Source organism: Ambystoma mexicanum, chromosome 5p (genome assembly GCF_040938575.1).
Source record: "Ambystoma mexicanum isolate Mex_15411 chromosome 5p, UKY_AmexF1_1, whole genome shotgun sequence".
NCBI classification, from domain to species: domain Eukaryota; kingdom Metazoa; phylum Chordata; class Amphibia; order Caudata; family Ambystomatidae; genus Ambystoma; species Ambystoma mexicanum.
This window is the reverse complement of record NC_090930.1, coordinates 596,691,409-596,709,793: the sequence shown is the minus strand read 5'-3', so window position 1 is coordinate 596,709,793 and position 18,385 is coordinate 596,691,409.

Below are 18,385 nucleotides of genomic sequence, written 5' to 3'. Positions count from 1 at the left end.
CTGTCCCTTACTGAAGTCTGCCCTGCTGGGTCCACCTTCTGCCAGTAAAGACTGCAGCTCAGGATGGTCAACAGGATCCAGATCTCCAATGAGTTCCTGGCCTTCCATTAGCTCTTCCTCAGAGTCTAATTCTACCACACAGGGTTGTACCTCCCTCTCAGCCTCAGCTGGAGGTGGAGTTACGGGTGTAACTTTGGACAACCGCGGGGAAGTCTGTGTTGGCTGCACTGAAATGCTGGCTGCTGGTTTCGGGATAGAAGTCTTAGGTTTCCCCTTCGCTTCTGATTTCTTGGAGACAGCTGCCGAAAATTCCAGTGGAGCAGGAGTGATCTCTTTCTTCATCATCTCCTGGAGAGTACCGCGCATGGTCCTCTCTCTTGCGGGTCTGGTTAGCTCCTGTAACCGTTTACTAGGAGGTCTGGGAGTATGCGATACAACTCTGAGAGTTTTCAAATCGTTACCCAACAGTACGCGTCCTGGTACCTCACTCTGTATGCTGACAGGTATCTTCACAGTCATGTCGTTACACTGGATGAGAACTGGTAATTGGGGAAGCATCTGCACAGGCCCTCCAGCTAACTTGGTGAGGTGTTTGGGTGCCTTAGCAACATCCTCAGCCTGAAAAAACGATTTATCCACCACAGTTATGCTGGCCCCAGTGTCCCTAATGGCAGGGGTCTCCTGACCATTCACCTGGACACTGTCCTTATAATACTCTTTAGTATTATCGGGGATAGAATTATAGACATCTAAATTCTGTTGTTCCCACAACCCCAGAGATACTAAAGAAACGCTGGCTGAGACTCCAATGGGTTCGTCAGCTAGCAGTAGAAGGTTTCCACTTGCCATTTGGACTTCCCCCTCTGGAGCGAAGGCTAAGGAGACAAGCTGGACCCCTGAAGGTTTACCCTTACATCTGGGATCTCCTTTCACGTGGTCAGTCGAGCCACAAACAAAGCATTTACTGAATGCTTTTTGGAATGGTGGCTTGTTCTGACCTCCTTCCGGTTTGGCACCAGAAGACACACTATTCTGCTGTGGTTTTCCCGCTGGCTTACCCTTCTGGTTTCGTTTGGGGCCCTCTTTGGAATTTGTGTTATTCGAATTCTCTTTTGAGTCTTTTTTAGGCTGTTTTCCCTCATCCTTTTTCTGAGTTGCCCCAGAATCCTTATGAGTAGCCCTGTTGGCAACCCACAAGTCAGCAGCCTTAGCTAGCTTCCGGGAATCCAATTCCTTCGAATCAGCCAAGTGCTGTCTGAGCTCAGGAGAACAGGCATCATAAATAGACTCCAACATAAAAGGATTCCTCATACCCTCATAAGTGTTCACTTTGTAACCCTTAATCCATCCCTCTAAGTTTTTCAACCCTTCACTCACCCAGGTAGCCCAAGGGGTACCATCGTGCTTTTTGAGGGTTCTAAACCTCTTAATATACTGGGAAGGGGTATTCCCGAATCTAGCTATCAAAGCTAGTTTCACACTTTCGTAATCCGTCTTATCCGCCTCCCCCAACTCTGTTACCACATCAGTCGCAACAGGAGGGAGCCTAGAGAACAACCAGGGAAGTAAATCATTCCCGGCGATGTCCTGGAGCCCATGATTGTACTCAAACAGTTTTAACCAATCCAACACATCCAATCTCGGTTCATACATACCCACTAATTCCTTCGGCATCCGGGGTCTTTTGGGACTGGAGCTCCTAGAGGAACCAGAGGAGAGAGAAGCATTTTGTATAGACTACTTTTTCATCTCTAACTCGTGATTAAGTTCTATTTCCCTGAGTCTTAACTCAGCTTGCTTCTGCTCAGCCTGGGCATTCATCCGTCTGAACTCGAGCTCTTGGTTTCGTTCAGATTGAGCCAAGAACTGTTTGTATTCTAATTCAAGCTTCATTTTTTCAAGTTCAAAATAAGCAGGGTTACATGTGGGACCTGGTATGGGCTCCGTAGGTACAGCTGGTAAGGCAGGTAGAGGAGCAGGGGAGACAGTTTCGTTAGCCTCTCCATCCTCGTCAGCCTCTTCATCGCTATCATCAGAATTACGATCTAGATCAACACCATCACTGTTATCTACAGTTGCTGGAGAAATTGGTTCCTCTGAACCAGTACCCAGACTTTTGTTCGCCAGCAATCTCTCTAATAATTCTAACTTCTTGCCTCTTACAGAAAGACTCTCTTGCCTACAGAGAGATCGCAAACTCTCAGTATTTTCACCTGACAAGGATTCTCGACTGTAAGTTTCCATCGTAGACATGTTTTTGAAAGTTGCTTTCTTAGTGCTAAGCTTTGTGGTTAGTTATCCTAAAGTGTCGAAAAGCACTCTAAACTGTATACTCGATACAAATCCCACCGCTACCACCAGTGTTAGGCGGAAACCTGTGCAGTTCCCTCTGGGACCACTGCAAAAGATTTAGGACTACAGGTGTTTGGCAGTAAACCCACTTGGTAGCAGTCTGTCCCACACAGATTCACAATATAGGGCAATTCTTCACAGTAAGACAAGCAAACACGCAACAAGGCTTCAGTGTAAAGATAGACAGGTATTTATTTATAACGGAACATCTATGGAAAACACTATGGCACTATCACGGCAAACACTTCAATCACAATTACTCTACGAAGAAGAAACGATCAATCCCCTAACAATATTTCGACAAGTCTAGGTTCTACCAGAATCACTTATTTACAGACAGAGGTGTATGCCTCAACCTAGATGGCACTCTAATATTAGTTAGGACGGGAGAGAAAAATAAGTAGGTTACGAAATCCACACAGTTCAATACTTCACGAGAAAAATGCAAGGCAAGAAGACAAGAACCACAATAGATCATAAAGTTCAGACGCCAGGCCCACTCGGAGAGAAGCAAGGTGATATGTCCCAAAAAGTCTCTTTGTGGAAATGCGTTCGAGTCTGTGTAGCAAATTGTTATTGGAAGATTGAACCAGTTCAGAATAATACGCTATAGAAAGTTAGTAGGCGACCCTATGGAGAGGCGAGGATTAAGACACCTCACTCTATCCGGCAACAAGGGAAGCAAGGCGGACACAGTACCTTGGTTGTGGAGGGCAGCTCCGGCGGGGGCAGTTGTTCCTGGTGGTGGATGCACGTCGGGTCTTTGCCAAGAGTAGAGATGATCTCGTCGTCGAAGAAAAGTGAAGTCCGGTGCTCCACCAGGGAAGAGACCAGCCACGGAGTGCTCCGTCACAAGGCACCACCTTTTGGTCACGGTACAGGGGTAGTGGCTATCCGGTTGCCGAGGTGCTCTGCACGGGCAATTCGACCACTGCGTCCTGAGGCGAAGAAAAAGCAAAGGGGACTGGTTGTTCCCACCAGTCAGGGGAGAGGCTCTCCGGCAGGGAGATCTCTTCTGTCGTTGGGAAGTGGTGAGTCGGTTCTGCAGGGCTCCACCGGAGGTGTCGTCGTTGCAGGTCGGCTCAGCTTTACCCTCGTCGGATTCTTAGGTCCTATGGCGACTTCTGAAGATCCAGTCCCAAAAGCCCTGCTTTTATGCAGAAGACCCCCATTCATTCAGCCTAGTTGTCAATCAACACACGCTAAGTGGTGAGCGGGGAGGCTCACCACTTGGGCCAATCACACCAGAGTGTGACCAGAGTTGGCAAGGCAACTCGGTCCAGGGTGCCTAAACCCCCTCCCACACCCCTGTGGTAACCCAGACAGAATGGCACCACTTTGGAGGGTCTCTGTACAGAGGCCCGCCAAAAGTGGAACAAAGGGCTCAACCTTTGGTTTAGGAGTCACAGAGACGAACACAGACGCCATTTTACAAACCGAGTTCTGGCAGAAAATACCATCCGATAAACTTATTTAAGATACGTAGACCGGTGGTACGTTAGAGATTAACGAGAAAAAGTATCAATCTCTAACAATGGGACGAATCCCATAAGGTTATGTTCGGGGTCGAACATAACAAGTAGTTTCCACTGCCACCAGCCAAAACTCGACGAAGGGGGATGGGACAGTGCCCCCTCGAATAACAGATCCAGGAGTAATCGAATTACCCCTACTAGTACGTCCACAATAAGATGGTTTGTACTAGTTCTGTTAGTAAATTTAGGTCTAATAAAGCCAATGGTGACTTTACATGCCCGGGGAGACAGTAGTCAGTCCCTGGTTATGGAGTCTATGACGGAGGTCCGCTAGGACGCCCCAGTGTTACGGCACGTAGGGTGCGGTGTAACACACATAGAAAAACATATGAGACCCTATGGAGTAAAAGACCCCATAGCCCATAGAACACATTGACATTCCAAGGAATTACACACATTCATGTCCAAGAGTGGGAGGAAAAGAGTCTCACTCTTGGCAGGATGGAAAAAAACAAACTCCAGAAATCCAGCAAAGCTGCTGGGGGACTCACTAGGTTAGGAAATTCAGCCTAAACAGAGAATTCTCCCTAACACAAAGTAGTTTCCGTATTCTTCACAGATTTTATATGAATTGGCCCTGTATCTGTCTGCCCCTTTATTTGCAAAAATCTCTGTTTTTCTATTCCCGCCTTTTCCGTTTCTAAATCTGATTCTGTGGCTTTCTCTGATTTACTATTTGGCCTCTCTGCTTCAAACTGTCTCTGTTTGAATGCGATGTGCCTCTCTCTGCCTGTCTCAGGCGGAAAAGTCCAGCTTAAGCATTCAACAAAGCACTGTTTGCTGACATTTCTGATTGTGCTGCAGGTCGCATATTCAAACCATTTCAGCACTTACTTATTTTCCTTGATGGGTAAACGGAGTATGTAATTTAGTTGAAACACATGCTATTTACAATGCTGCGAAGAAGCACAATGGCAGCATTATTTCTGAAAAAGCACATAACTATGTGTACCGTGCCGGTATACAGTTCTCTTGCCGCAGGATTTTTGGTTTTTTTTTTTGGGGGGGGTTTAAAAATTAAATAAATATTTGTAGGTGAAAGGGAATAATTAAAAGAAAAGGAGGTTTCGGAGGGGGGTAACCCCCAAAAAAACAAAAAAAAATGATGAGTTTTTTTCGATACAAAAATGGTGACGAAAAATCCCGCGGCAAAATAACGTAGAACCGTGTCTGCCTTGACCGATCTTCTGTACCTTGTTGGCTGACTCTACCTGTCTGACTCTACCTGTCTGAGCCTGTTCATATTGGTTTATTTGGCCTTCTACTTTTCACCCTGCCTTGCTGTTCGTGGGAGAACGAGGAATAGTTGCAGCGCACAAAGCGGACACTTCGCAACCCGATACATTTTAATAAACAACGGATGCAGTAAATCCTGCAACATCAAAGCTATTTCTAGCCAGAGCTCAAACAGGTATACTGCGGCTTCAGTTCTTGTGTCATATGGTTAATTGCCAATGAGTAATACATCTAATTACTTGTATATTTATGTGCAAGGAAATGCACTAAATTTCATGGATATTTTGGATCGTCATTGATTCCAAGATAGGTTTCATAGAAGTGAAGTGCTCTTGAGGACACCCACGGCCCTTGTGTTAAGAAGATGCTGTCATAGTGTTCAATATGCCTCCGGGCCACCTCGTGATGAGGCCTTTCCCTCCGGTACCTGCAATCGTACGCAGGACACAGGTTTGATCAGTACCGGCCAGCTCTGAGCCCTTCAGGTCTGCCCATTTATTTTAAAGAACATGTGCGAAGGCCAACGGTGCCGTCACACTCACTTGACTCTGTCACATCCCTCCTTTTTCATGCCAAAACAATTTACTACATATTGCCATTAACTTGATGTCAATGTGACATATAAACAGGTGCATGGTAAGAGAAAGCAGTGTCACAGCCCAACGTGGGCAGATACCTTTAACCTCTGGTCTGCTTTAACTTGGATCCATAATATAGTCCTTGAACTTAGCCGGACATCTCCAGCCCTCTCAGCGAGGATACCTCTTTTCCCCCCTCTCTTGGTCGGGGCTATATCCTTCCGGTTCAGGGTCTTCTGTATCTTCTTCGAGAGTCGTCCCACTTGACATTGCGTGAGCCAGAGACACTCCGACAGCAGGCTCTTTCCGTTGTTCCCTTGCAGCAATCTTTTTAAAGAAACACAAGTTTCTTGTGACTGTCCCCCGTTGTTCAGCCACCGTCACCATGGACATGTTGACATGGGTTACTCCCATGGGAGTAGGCTCGTAGTTTAGGGATAGCTTCCCTTCCGGGTGACGGTTCCTCACTAGAACGGTGTCACCTACTTCAATGTCAGCGGGTTTCAAACTGCGTCTGGCGTTTTCTTTCTCATTGTGCGCCTGTCATTCTTCGAGTGCCTTTTAATCATTAATGATGCCCGGTGGTCGGCCGTCAGTTTCTGGAATCAGCCCTTGTGGGCATCTGTTGAACAGGTCCTCTGCTGGGGCTGATGAGTTCACCTCCTTGACTTTGTGAGATTGGAAATATTTTATTGAGCGTGCGCATGAAATGCTCCAACTCCCCGTTGGCTCTTGGCTGGGGTTACCTTCCAGTGCGTGATGCCGTAGTCACTCATGAATTCCGCAAATTGGCTGTCTTGAAACGGTGGCCCGTTGTCCGAGCACACGGCTCGAGGAAGTCCATTGGTTGCAAATATCTTTTCCATTGTTTGTATAGTTTGATCGATTAACTCGACGCGTTTCGGGGTTTGATCCCCCTTCTTCTGGAGTTATTCACCCACTTTCAAACTTTCTTTCTTTAACTTTTTCTCAATCACCTCGAGGTGTCAGGTCCAAGCCCCCAATTATAGGTATTATGAACATCCAATTGTGGATAACTGGACTCGGTGCAGTGGTTCCACTCATTATCCAAGTGCTTGGTTTAGAATCCACTCAATGGGGAGTCCCTCACAGGTGTGTATCTCTTAAAGAGTAGATAAAGCGTCTGTCCGCTGCAGAATGAACGCATCGAGTTAAAGCCACGAACATTTTTTACCCACGAGGACCAATGAAAGAAATTGCATAAACATCTTTTTTCAGGAACTGCATTTTCTCTAGTATGCTGAGAATACGGAAATTAATGTTTTGTTGAAATAATATGTGAAGAACAATTGGTGGACTACAGCAACAATTTATTTGAAATTTACAGAGAATTTTTTACAAAAAACTGGTTTCCTAAATTTTTGTTTTACGTATAATCAAGCCAAATGTTATAAATATTGATTGTATTTTCAATTCTAAGGGTGTGCAGGGGACGGGAGTGTTCCATAAGTGTATGGACACCTGTTGTTTTTTCATAGATTTATACAACCCTGTGTCAAGGTTGTTTTTCTCCCCTGCACCCCATAAAACTTCCTTTAAACATTTAGAGTAATTTAACTACTGGGGTGCACTGTGCCATAATAGATTTTTACAAGAAGAAAGATACAAGCCCAGTCCATATATTGTTCACAAGAGACGTCCCAATAGTTTTGCAACCCTAAAGTACCTGGCATTTTAGCATTCCTCGTCGGTGAATCGAAGGCCCTACTTGAGTGCCCTCCCTTTAAGGCAGGAGTCACGGGTCATTGAACGTCCAATGGAGAACAGGGTATGACAGTGAAGTGGCAGCTTTGTTCCTAGCGGTGCTCATTGATGAGGAAGCATAAACGTCCTGCAAGGAAGAGGTGTGCGTGGCACCTCGGTGTCGATAGTTCTGGACCTCAAAGAGTTGGAAGAACTCAGGCCCAGCAAGTGTGTCGAGTCGTCGGCATCTCTGTGTTCTTTGGGTGGTGGAAAACCCACCGGTGATACTCCTCGGCGTGTCCACGTCAGGGCTTCTCCCGCAGGATACAGCAGCGACAATGCGGATGAGAGTGTCCTTGGACTCAAAAGTTCTGAGGCAAACGGGAGCACAGTGGCTATGGTCGGCAACAGCGGTCGTCAACAGTGGCAGACAGCAGTCTGGGCACTTCTCTTTGGGATTCCGCGGCAGTCCCCATCTCGGGTCGGCAGCCTGTCGAAGGTCTGTCTACCAGGGAGCTTTGGCAAAGATCAGCTGGTGCACAATGGTCCCTCGTAGCTCGGGAAGAGGGCGCCTTACCAGGTCCTCTCTGGCTCAGTCCTTGGAGACACAGTAGCCAAATGTTATAAATATTGATTGTATTTTCAATTCTAAGGGTGTGCAGGGGACGGGAGTGTTCCATAAGTGTATGGACACCTGTTGTTTTTTCCTTGTATCTTTCTTCTACAGGTTGCCCAAGTGGGTGGATCTCCACAAAGAGCTGTGTTTAACAGTAGTGACCAGTATTTCTGCCAATTGTTCTTATCAACTGCTTTCCTCTTTTCTCTACTGTTGGTTTCCTTTACAACTTGATTTGTGTGCCATCTAAACCGTACTGTTGATGCACTTTAAAGAGATCTAATAGTAATTGTGGTACCACGTAGAACTGTATATATTTGCCATTATATATACCCGAGTACAAAGTGCGTTATCGTGATATTGTATATAACCTTGAATATTAATTATATAAAGACTGTGTTTTTACCAATACAGATTGTGGACATTCCTTTGTGGGTGCTTGGGGACTACACTGTACTTAAGAATCAGCCCGCATGGGGGCGCTGTTGTGTGCCGAACAAGATGGCCGCCTGAAACGTGAGCTCTGTGGCAGGCAGATCACTCGATCCTGATCTTGTGCCTCTATGACCTACAACTTGTACCAGGCTGCTGCGATTCGTGAGCTGCTGGAGCAGGAACCATCTGGTCCAAATCCCGAATGAAAACGGGGCCGGGAACCCTGTGATCGGGCACTGCCGCGACCATCCCCCATCGTCCGCGCATTTGCGCGCCAAAATCCAGCACTCGAGGAGATTCAGACAGTCCAGGCCCCCGGAACCGGGACACCTCGCCACCCCTGTGGAGGCCCGTGGAGCAGTGGAACACCTCTGCGGCGACGACCGGGAGCGAACCACGCGGTTGCTTAGGCCGTACAACGCCGGCACAGAGCACCACAGATATTAGAACTGTAACCGCTGTGACCCTCATGTGCTGAACCGGCACCCGCGCTGGACGGCTCCTACTCAGGCCCTCATCGACTCCTGCATCGGCATTTATCCTGCTGTCCCCCTTGCTGGCCCCCCACGTCAACGAGACTTCAGCGCCCGGGGTAGAGCTGTGGCACACCAATGGACGCTGGGTGCCGCGCTCCCCTGGAGGCGTAGGCTGGGTTGCCAGACCCTTGGCGGCCACAAGGTACGTGGGGGATGGGGATCCTCTAACACCCCCACTGTGGGCTGCAAACTACTGGCCATCTCGAAGCGGAGATAAGGACAATTTGCTGTGCTGCTCCGTGAGGGTCACCAACTTCCCGCACCCAATAGAGGACGCCCTGAGACTAGCTGGCTCCCGCCTAGTGACTTGCTGTGGCCCGGCTCCTGCCCCGGCTCGGCTCATCCACCACGCAGGGTGCCCCTTGCAACCCCCTACGGAGTGATCGCACCGACACCCTCCTGCACCCTCTCAGCGCGGCGCAGTCCGCACTAGATTCTTGTCTGCACCTGGAGGGGCCCGTGCCCCTGGAGGCCTGGCCGCGGCCTGCTGGTTACCCTGGCTGGAGCCCCTTACACTGGCTGAGATCCCCTATAGTCCACATCAACCGGCCCCGTTGCCCCGTGCCGGTTACTCTACGATGCTCCAAGCTCTGCCCTGACCCCGCTCCCCTTCCTTTCAGGGCGCCTGACTTCGGGTTCCCCAGCGCTGCTTGGTCTGTATCCTGCCAACCTTTGCCATCGAGGCCGCCTGCCTGGATCCCCTGGGGGCTGTGCCTCATTGGTCCTGTCCGTGGAGGCGAGGGGTACCATCGGCTCTCCCTCATCTCTCCTGCGTTGCATCACTGACACAATGACTAAAGGGACTGGGAAAAAACAGAGCTCCATGAACATGTTCACGAAGACTCTGACCAGTTCTGCTGAGGAGGTCTCCGAGCAGACCCCTGCCACTACTTCATCCCTTGCTACCTCAGAATCTCAGAACATGATGGACTTTACCACACTCCACTCGAAGCTAGACAACATGAATGGCACTATCTCCTCTATCAAGGCTCACATTGAGAGGACTGACAGTCGAGTGTTGGAGGTTGAAACCAGGGTGAGATACTTCACCAACTTCTCTACTAAAAGTCGTGGGGTTATGACTATTATTCATAAGAGTCTTAAATTTACACTTATTTCTTCACAAATAGACCCCCAGGGCAGATATGTTCTACTCCATGCTACACTCCAGAATAGGGAGGTGATCTTACTGAACATCTATGGCCCCAACATAGATGACCCGAAGTTTTTCACACACCTCGCACCCCTTCTGGATGGTTTCCCTTTGGTTCCTATCCTCTGGGGTGGGGACTTCAACACCATTTTTGATATAGACCTTGACAGATCTGGGTCCAGGCCCCGCCAACTCACCAGGGCAGCCTATGCTACACTGTCGTCCCTTCCCCGCCTTGCGGTTGTGGACACATGGAGACTACTCTACCCTGATTCCCGTTACTATTCCTTTTACTCTTCATTCCATTATTCCTATTCCTGAATCGATAGGTGGGTAATCTCTGATGTACTGATTAAAATGTGGTACAATTAACGATCCTCCCTAGGACCCTATCTCACCACCCCCGGTGACCATTACCATGGGCTGGGGGCTGGACTGTGACTGTACCAGACGCTGGAGGATGAAACCTCATTCTCTCCTTGACCCTCTGTTCAGATCGGAGCTCGAGGTAGCCATCGAGGAGTTTTTTGAAATAAATAAGGACTCGGTGTCCTCGCAGGCTACCCTGTGGGAGGCCTTCAAGCATATATTAGAGGCATAGCACTGTCCAAAGAGAGTGGCATACTCAATTTGAAGGGATATCTCTGTTAGCGAAACCAAGCTATCGACCCTGGAGGCCCAGTGTTTGCTGTCTTCAACCCCTGCGACCCTTGCAGCTATAGGAGTAGAACTGGATGTTTTTCGTTTTTTGGCGGAACGAGAACAAAAATTCCTAGATAGTCCCCGCCTGGCGAGGAGATAAGGAGAGGGTGAGCGCCCCGGCCGCTTCCTTGCTAGACGCATCCGTCATGATCTCGGTGCTCCACATATACCTGGGATTGTTAGACCAGATGGCTCCTTAGCTATCACATCACAGGCCATCAATTCAGAGTTCTTCGCTTTCTATGAAGCCCTATACTCCAATTCGGACGAGGCCACGGAGGCAGAGGTAGACTCCTATCTTGCTGCTCTCCCCCTAACGGTCCTCTCTCCTGAGACCGCTGGTTCCCTCGATACTCCACTCACCCCGGAGGAGTTTTCGGAGGCCATAGACTCTCTCTCCTCGGGGAAGGCACCCGGCTCCGATGGCATCCCGGTTGAATTCTATAAATGCTATAAGACTCTCCTACTCCCTCATTTAATAGCTCTCTGGGAAGAATCGGTGGAGGCAGGCATACTGCCCAAAACACTCCGCGAAGCCACAATTACGGTATTGCTCAAACCTGGTAAACCTGCCACCCAGTGCGGCTCATATTGCCCACTTTCCCTCATTAACTGTGATACCAAAATATTTGCCAAAATGTTAGCGACCAGACTTGCCCCCTGTATGCCATCTATTATACACCCGGTCCAGGCGGGATTCATTCCAGGTCGTTCCACCGCTCTGAACCTGAGACGGCTCTTTAATATCATTAGCAGAATTAGTCCCAATGTGCAGGCGGTTGCCGCAACCCTCGACATGCAGAAAGCGTTTGATTCAGTCTCTTGGAGATACCTCTGGCGGGTGCTCGAACAATGCAAATTCGGGCCGGTTTTTCGCTCCTGGGTCAAGGTACTCTACTCAGGCCCTGTGGCCAGTGTCCACACGGAGGACAGATGCTACCCATTCTTTAATATTGCTAGGGGAATGAGACAGGGCTGTCCATTCTCTCCCCTGATTTTCGCTATAGCGATAGAACCTTTCGCCGACATGCTTCGACAACTCCACTCACATAGAGGGCTTCACTCGGCAGGTCAAGCCGATATAATATACCTTTATGCTGATGATGCACTCCTTCTTGTGCGGTCCCCCTCCACTAATTTACCCCCCAATAATGAAAGATGTTATCCACTTCAGGCACATCTCAGGCCTCAAGGTGGGTTCCAGTCAACTGGTCGAAAAAAAACTGGTCGACTGCAATTTGGTCGACGCAATTTGGTCAAAAACCAAATGGTCAAATTTTTTTTTTTATTTATATATTTATTTTTCGGGTTTTCGTTTAGTATAAAAAGGGGTTTTTAGAGAAAAAAAGGGGGTTGGGGGGTTTGAGGGGGACCCCCCCCCAAAAAAAAAAAAAAGGGTTAAAATAAAAAAAATAAAAAATCGACCATTTGGTTTTCGATCAAATTGGTTCGACCATTTGTCTGGTCGACCAATTTTTTTCGACCAAATGTCTAGCAACCCTCAAGGTGAACTGCGCAAAATCTACGCTTTTGCCGCTCACGGAATGCACCACCCTCCCCTGACACTATGGGGTTCACGTGGGCGCAATCGAAGTTCACTTATCTGGGGATTGAAATAACACGTCAGTTCGAGTCGACCCTCGAGGAGAACTATCAAAACTACCTTGCGCACCGGGCGGCTAAGACTCTGACATGGAGCAAATTGCCGATCTCCCTGGCAGGTAAAATAGGGATATTGAAAATGATACTATTGCCCCAATTACTATACAGGTTCATCAACGTCCCCCTGTGGCCGGGCGAGGGTTTCTTCCAAGCATTGACACGCAGTATCAACTCTTTTTTGTGGCATTTGGGTGCGGTCAGGCTCAAGCTCGGTACCTTATCTACCCCGATGGCTGACGGCGGCTTTGGGGCCCCCGATTTTCTTAAATACTGGTGGGTTTCTCAAATCCAATACACATCCTACTGGTTTAACACAGCAGACCCTCCTCCACATGTTAGACTCGAAAAACTGGCGGTCAGCGACCGAGACATCCGCTCCCTGGTGATACAAACCATTCCTTCGGCACGGGATACACTGAATCCGGTGGCTTGCACTTCCCTGGCGCTATCGAAAATGTGGAAATTGCTGGATACTCCCCATCCATTTCATGGCAATCTCCCACTGTGGAACTTTCTCCCCGGGATCCCACGAGTACCGCCATCGACTGTGGTAGCTTTGTTGAGTGGCCCGACCTGCCGCTGCCCTTGAGGGGTGGCCCAAGTGCATGGCTTCAGTATTCATCTCTACGTAAAACCCTTAAACGAAACTATCCCATGTTTCCAGCAATGCCACCGGACAATCCCACTATTGAAGAACTGACTTCTCCCACACCTACCAGAGGGAAAATATCGAGGCTATACACAATGATACAATCCAGATCCACTCCGAAATTCACCGGGCTAAGGCGGGCGTGGGAGGAAGACCTCGGGGTGGAAGTGACGGACGAACGCTGGGCTCACATGTGTGCCCGTATACACCAGGTGTCTTTCAATTCCCGCTTCAAATTGATTCAATTAAAGGTGTTACATAGGTTTCATTATACCCCGAGCAGGTTGCATCGTATGCTGAGTGATCACTCCCCAAGATGCCCCAGGTGTGGACAGGATGGCGCCGACTATATGCACATGATCTGGGCCTGTACCGCCTCTCCCAATTTTGAGGGATGGTGTTCACAACCGTATCTGCTATACTTGATCAACCTATCGACCCCTCCCCAATGAAGTGCCTATTCCAGGACTTTCCCGGGCTACCCCGAAATTCCAAGAAACTGGCCGGCCTTTGCATGCTCCTTGCGGTACGAGCCATTCTGCTCTGTTGGCTTTGCCCCACACCTCCCACGCATGCGCAATGGCTAAGGGCTCTCACATGGGCCCCAGACACTGAGGAAACGTGGTCCTGCCTACAAAAAGCCCACTCGAGGCCTAGGGATGTTTGGCTCAAGTTCCGCTCCTATATGTCAGACTTAAATGCGACACTGGATACATCTTCCCCAACTAATACACCCACTCATGCAGGTTGTCTACCCTGAGCTAAAGGTCCCCTTACACTGCGTTCGCACTGTATGCATGTATGCATTCTTGATGGAAAATGTTCATACTAGATGCACTGACTGTATGCCTGTACTTTTTTAACTGTACCTACCTTGTGCTTGCCTTGTGTCTTGTTCGCCTGTGGTTTGCTGCCAAGCTGTTTAATAAAAAAAAAGATAAAAAAAAAAGAAGCTAGGCCTTGATTGCTCGACCACGTACCAATATTGAGAATCTTGGCAGGGGTCCTCTGGGCCTATCCTCTACCAAATAGAGAGCGGAAGTACAGACCCCCCCCCCTCCGGTCCCTCACACTGGCGGCAGCGGTGGGATACTTATGGTCAGTGTATAACCATGCCACTTATGAAGGATATCTGCACCTTTTTCAATTAAGGTTTAATTGTGTACAAGATAACTGCATTACAAGCAATGGAATCCATTGCGAATGGTAAATTGACTCGGAAGAGCATAGAGGCTCTCCAGAGTGCTTGTGAAGCCAGGGAGTTAGACTGCGTGGATAAGTCTAGGGCTGAGCTGATAGCTGCCCTGGTGGACTACCAGATCGATTGTGAAACTCTTGAAGGGGGGGATGCAACCAATGAGGACTCTACCCCGAGGTTTGTCGCCGAATCTGATTCTCGGAATGCCACCAATCCTGCTGCCTCTGTTCCAAACCCAGCAATTCCTTGGAGCTTGCGTTATTAAGGATGAAATTGGCCTTTGAATATCGCAAGTTGGAAATAGATGCTGAGCTTAAGAAAGAAGAGTTGGCACAGCAAGTGGAGCTCAAGAATCGGGATCTTAAGCTCAAATATAGATATCTTGAACTCTAAGATAAGGACCTTGAACTCAAGAACCGGGACACTGAATGGGAGAGAATCCAGTTAGAGAAAGCTTGAGTGGAGACTACAGCTAAACCCATTGTGAGTGTCAGGTCCCCAGAAACCAAGTTTATGAAAGACTTAGTTGGTGTATATGCGGAGGGTTCTGATATCCTCCAATGGATTGAAGCATTTGAGATGGCTTGTGCAATTCATGATGTTGATAAGAGAGATTGGGCTAAGTGTTTGTTAAGCAGAATACCTCAAACTGGATATGACTGTATTCTGAAACTGAGTGTGGAAGAAAGGGGTCAGTATGAGTGCATGAAGTCTGCTTTAATTGCCAAGTTTGGCAAGACACCTACCCAATATCTTAAAAAGTTCAGGGAATTTAAGAAACAAGAGAATGTGTCTTGGATTGACTTGGTGAGTGCTCCGTACATAAACATGATGGGGTGGATTGATGGTTATAAAATGAAAATGTTTGTTGAATTGTCCCACCTTTTGTTTTTTGAGCATTTTTCGGACGCCTGTTCACCAGAGCTGCATCAGTATGTTGCTGACCAGAACATTTTGGACCCCCTTAAGCTGGCTAGGTTGGCTGACAAGTGGGTCTCCTGCCGGGTGTCCCCTAAGGACTCCAGTGGGAAAGACTAGGATAAAGAAAAGGGGGCCTCTCAGAAAGGTGAGGAGTCCCAAAAGCAGTGACAGTGGGGTAAACCAAAACCTTCCTTCCCGAAGACCCAAAAACCTAGTGGGGATAAGTCTGTTGTGGGTGGGAGTAAGAGTAGTGGTCCACCTGCTGCAAAGCAGGGTCCCAGTGGCTCCAGTACCGTACACCGCACTCCTGGCACTTGTTGGGATTGTGGGGCTCTGGATCACCGAAGGGGTGACCCCAAGTGTAAAGGTAAGGCACTTGGAATCCAGGCTGTCAGCCTGACCTACCCCTACTCTGCACCTGACGTGGAGGCCACTGTCCTCCCCTCCTGTACTGGGATCACCTTCAGTGCTCCCGTAGAGATTTCCTTAGTGTCCCTTGGGGCCTGGGACCAGTACACAGAAGTACTGGCAACTATTCCACAGAACACTTGTAGGTTTTTGAGAAGTGTCCTCTTGAATGGCCAGCCTTCTACTGGTTTGAGAGACACTGGGGCAAGTATGACAGTGGTGGACAGGACCCTGCTCAAGCCAGAGGACTATGTAGGTGCTCCTCTGAGAACCACCAGGTTAGCTGGTGGGCCTCCCAAATTATCGCCTATAGCCTTAGTCAACATTACGATTGGAGACAATTCAGCGAAGCTTCCGGTCCTGGTTCAGGACAACGTGCCTGCAAACATTTTGTTAGGAAACAATTTGGTCGAGTTGGGGATGATCACGGATGGTCTACCCATGGCTGCTGTGGTGGTCACCCGATCGCAGGTCACACAGGGTCCTGCTGCGAGCCCGGTATCCTTGCCGACGGGGAAACCCAAGGCACGAAGGAAATGGAAAAGTAAGAAGGCCCCCTCTGCGGAGGGAGCCCCTGCTCTTCCTGCTGTTCCGACAGCACCCATTGGGATCCATGCTCCGGACGGGCTGGGTCCAGTGGTGAATCCCGTCTCAACTCCTGTGGGAGAAGAGCCAGAACACTTTCCTGTGGGAGAGGCTCTCAAACCGGAGGATCATCCCGACTTTCAATGCTTGTTAGCTGAAGGGGGACACTCCCGGGCAGACTTCTGTAACAGACAGAGAGAGTGCCACTCTCTCGAGGGCCTGAGGAAACAGGCCCTGTCCCAGGCACAAGGAGAAGTGCTTGTTACACTCACCTGGTATCCACGAGGACTCCAGGGGTGGCCTCCAAACCTTCTCTGATTAAGGCAAGGGGGCCCCTCACGGGATGTCCAAAGAGTAACTCAATTGGGCTGAAACCAACACACTCTTGAGGTACCTCTCTGTAAGCAAACAGCAGGCACGGCAGGTTGAGATCCCATTTCCTCCTTAGGGGCTCCTCCAAAGCACCTAGCATGCCCTTGAGAGTTGTGTTAAATCTCACAACCCGACCATTGGTCTGGGGATTGTAAGAGGTGGAGAACTTGTAGGTTACCCCGCACTCTTTCCACATGGTTTTCATGTAACTAGACATGAAGTTGGATCCTCTATCAGAGACAACCTCCTTAGGGAATCCAACATGCACTCTCAAACCCTCTCCCGGTCCCTTGGTAAGGCCTCTGGTTAAAGATGGGTGTTTATATGCAGTTCTTATGTTCCTCTTAGTTCGAATAATAATGTCTTGCCTCTTTCCTTTTAGGTATGGAAAGGTATTTTGGTGTTGTCATGCAGTTTGAAGATGAGCATGGGCCGGTAGGCGAAAGCGGTGTGTGTGTGATGCTGTCCGATGAGTAATGGGCGATGCGCGGCGTTGTTTTGCCTTTTATATTGCTAACCTGTGTCTTTTCTCCCCTTGCAGGTTGCGATGTTCCTCGCCGAGCGCCGTAATGTTCCAGCAATGATACTGACCAGGAGATGACTACCCAGGTAAGAATTGTGTGGCTTTCTTCATTCCGGAAGAAACGTGAGTAAATGCTTACTAATGCTGTCTTTCTTTCTCCTCTTTCCAGGTTATGGTATTCCAGGATGCATGTGGTGCCGGAAGATGGAGTTTGTACCTTCAGGTGAGTGGAACTGAAGTCAGCGATGGATTGAAGACAGGATACTTTTCCAGGTAAGTTTTGTTGTGTTCTTTCACTCTCTGCAGGTCCTTGGTTTCAGGTAAACTGGCATCAAAGAACTGGACACGGTGAGCGTTACGCTGCGCACAGCAGAATAATGCAAAGCATGTTCTGCTGTTTGGGTGTGGTTTAAATAGTCTCAGGTAAAGTAGTCCAGGTAAAATAGTCCCAGGCCTGCCACATCCAAAGTAATCCAGGTAAAGTAGTCCCAGGCCTGCCACACCCAAAATACTAGACCGCATAGCTCAGTTCCTTGTAACTGAGCTATGCGTGTGCCTCCATGTTGGCTGAACCCCCCAAGTTAAATAGTCCCAAGTAAATAGTCCCATTCTAATGTTGGTCTTCATGATGGTTATGAGCCTGGCGCCAAAGGCGCCAGGACTGACTCCAAGAGAGTCTTGGATGAGGTTTTAAGGCCTTTCACCTGGCCCTAACTGGAAGGCTGATTCACCAGTGAGGGCCAGGGGCAAGGGTCATGACAGTGCTGAGGACATTCCGGATTTATTGGGAGGGTGAGCTTCTTGTTAGTGAGCCCACTAATCCTGAACCTAGTGCCCTCAAGAGGTTGGTGGTACCCCAGGTTTACAGGCCCTTCCTACTGCAGTTGGTGCATGAGGTGCCCTTAGCTGGTCATCTTGGTACCAAGAAGACTCAGCAGAGGCTCTCTGCCCATTTCTACTGTCCTCGGATGGGAGTAGAAGTGGAGTCCCACTGCAGGACCTGCCCAACTTATCGGTTGTCTGGCAAGACTGGAGGTAGTGTCATTGCACCACTGCAGCCGTTGCCAGTGGTGGGCACACCGTTTGAGAGGTTGGGCATCGACATCGTCGGTCCCCTTGACCCTCCCACGTCAGGTGGACATCGGTTCATCCTGGTCTTGGTCGATCATGCACCAGGTACCCTGAGGCTATACCGCTTTTGACTATTACTGCCAAGGTGG